Source organism: Rhinopithecus bieti, unplaced genomic scaffold, assembly GCF_001698545.2.
Source record: "Rhinopithecus bieti isolate Rb0 unplaced genomic scaffold, ASM169854v2 scaffold_2432, whole genome shotgun sequence".
Lineage (NCBI taxonomy): Eukaryota > Metazoa > Chordata > Mammalia > Primates > Cercopithecidae > Rhinopithecus > Rhinopithecus bieti.
This window is the reverse complement of record NW_016804136.1, coordinates 101991-105328: the sequence shown is the minus strand read 5'-3', so window position 1 is coordinate 105328 and position 3338 is coordinate 101991.

Here is a 3338-nt window from a genome sequence, read left to right as displayed (position 1 = left end):
ATCTCAAAAAAAAAAAAAAAAAAAAAAAAAAAAAAAAGAAAGTGCTACTGCAAGTAAAAAATAAAATATACCTTGACATTTTTTTTACAGCTAGAAACTGAATTGCAGACAACCAAAGTAGATTGGAGAAGATGGCCTAGCCAGTTTGTGAAGTCATATAATATAATGGAAAAACTATACATATCAGAATGAGGTAGATCTGTGAAAAAACCATGGCTTCACCACTTATTAGAGTATAATTAGTTAACTTCTTCGAGTATTAGTTTCCCTTCCAAAAATGAATGAAATCAATAACAAGGCATTCCTCCCCTCACTGCACCCCTATACTTGGAAATGAGAGAAGTGTTATTGGCAGCTGAGAGCAGATATGGAATTAATTTTATACAGTCCAAAGAAGTGATTCGCAACTCACCTCAGAGAGATGAGAGTGCTTGCTTCCAGGGCAGCAAGGCTTAAAGATCATTACTAAGCTATCATGTTCTTATTTGACACTCAGGAATAACTTGTAGGTTATTTGTCGGCTTTAGAGATAGCTTAGTATACAGGGAAAGAGTGTTCTGGTCATACTGATGTGAGCTCCCAGGCAGGCTGGCAGTTGAAGTTTTCACTACATTTTCTCAAATTAGGACTCTGGTTTTCTAAAGTTGTTTTATAAGATTTGTCAGTTTGATTAAGCTTTGTAGGATTTGGACAATTGGAGGATACTGACAGAATCTGAATTTGTGAGTTTGTGAGCCAGGCAAAAGAATAGCCTTGGAATATAGTAAATTTTCTAGAAAATGTCATTTTTGAAAGCTCTTTTGCAACTGGGCCTCTTGGTACAAAGTTAATACAAAGTGTGGTATGAAATTATTTTAAACGTTCCATGTACAATTTTAAAACATTTAATAGGTTTATTTTAAATAAAATAAAAAAAACTAGCACAAAAAACCCCAATGATTCATATATTTCAGAGTTTAGAATGAGGTTTTGTTTAATAAAATAGATCATTTCAAAGAAAAAATATCAAACAAAAGAACCAGTGGTATATGCATGTGACAAAAATAATGAAAAATAAATATGTGACTGAAGCTTTGAGCACACTGAATTAGCCAACAGCTGACACTGAAATGCTAATAAGATTAATGAACTAAGAAACAAAATATTGAGGGAAAGAAGATGGATAAAAAAGTACTCTGATTCTATTGACATAAAGTCTAAAAACAGACAAAACTAACCTATTGCAATAGGAATCAGGATTGTGATTACTTTTCGGGAGAATGCCTAAAAGGGGCCATATGTGGTCTTCCAATACTGAAGAAAATGTTCTGTTTTGATCTAGTTATTCACTTTATGTAAATTCATTGATATTTACACTTATTTGTTCACTTACATGTATATGTGCTATACTTTAGTAAAATTTATATTAACAATCTAATAAAATCAGGACAAGCTAGAAATAAAATTTTCCCTATTCCACCAGCAATTTTGATCAATTTAAGCATGCTCCATGTTAGGGTTTTATATATTTAAAAAAAGTGCTGGGCGCGGTGTCTCATGCCTGTAATCCCAGCACTTTGGGAGGCCGAGGCAGGTAGATCACATGAGGTCAGCAGGTCAAGACCAGCCTGGCCACCATGGCGATACCCCATCTCTATTAAAAATACAAAAATTAGCTGGGCATGGTGGCATGTGCCTGTAATCCCAGCTACTCAGGAGGCTGAGGCAGGAGAATCGCTGGAACTCGGGAGGCAGAGGGTGCAGTGAACTGAGATTGGACCACTGCACTCCAGCCTGGATGACACAGCAAGACGCCATCTCAAAAAAAAAAAAAGAGAAAAAAAAGTACCATTTAATTTGGTAGTGTGAATAAAGAAAGAAGAAGTGAAACTAATTACTAAAACCTCATTTCTCATGCAAGCTTTTGGTTTGTGGATTGGATAAATGTACACGCCATTATTTTTTTCTGTAAGATAATTGGGAATTACAGTAAATGCATTTATTGTCAATAGTGCTTTTTGAATCATGGCCCAATCTTTTATACCAGGGAAAAGGAAGAGTAGGATAGAGCCTCAGGGCATCAACTTTAAAGGAAGAATATAATGCTAATCGCAGTATCCCTCAGTCATGGTTGGAATGTGTGAGTAGCCTTGAAATAGTTAAAATAAATTGATTATATATTTCTCAAGTTAATCTAGAAATCTTGATTACAATAGTGATATTTGACAGCTGCAGCAGTTTTAATGATAAAGAACTCATATAAATCAATAACAAAATATGCATACCTCAGTAGGACATGGAAAAATGATATCAGTAGCTAAAGTTTTTAGATATTTAGTAAATATTTAAAACAATGTGAGATAACACTAGTAATGAAAGAGTGGTATATTATAATAACTAGATATTATTCAGCTATAAAATTATTAAAATTAAAAAGCATCAATAATAATCTGGTTTGGTACAGATGTGCAAAATCGTGCTCTTTAATATCAAGGTTTTTAAGCAAGTATAATAAATAGCATCTATCTTCCTCTCGCAAGTTCTGAACAAATTGAATAATAAAAGTGAGAGATACAAAGGCTGAAATGTCACATTTGCTTCTGACAAAGTTTAAGTTGGAGAATATAGCATACTATGGAAAACAAATGGTCTTCCTAATACCAAATCCCAGAACTAAGCAGACTTGTCCACCTAGACATATGCACCACTTGACAAGGGCTTGCCTCTACCTGGGAATTACATCATGGAGGATCAAGAGAAAAACGTGTGTTTTTTCATGAAAAGACTGACTTTCAGATGACAAAGAACAGACCAAATCTGAGCATACACAGTCAAGTCTTCTCAAATTTATCAGTCAGATAAACTGCTTAATCTCCCCTGGGATAGAATAGGACAAAAAAGAGAGAGGACAAAAGTGATAGCAAGCCAGTCCACTTGCTAGATGTTCTGAAAAAAAAAAAAAAAAATTCTCCTCTTTCTGTCCTCTGATGCAGTTAATTGTTACACCTGCAACTCATCTTGGTTGCTAGTTTTAAAGACATGACAGTAGGTGGAGAAAGACAGGGAATTGTCATCAATGAATGTGTTATTTGGATTGGATGCATAGACTGCAAAAATTGCTGTCACAATCATGCTTGGGTGTATATTATTACTAGGAAGAGAAGAAAACTTGCTAGTAGATTCCTGTTTTACCCTGGTAAACAGATACAGCCTTCCACAGATGTTATTTTAGACATTTTTTTTTTGCTCCTTTAAGAACTTTAATTTAAAAAATATTTAATAATTTTTTACTTACTAAAAGCCTGGTCTTAATTTGATGAGAAAAAAAAGAGACCAGAATAAATTTACTTTTTTTAAAA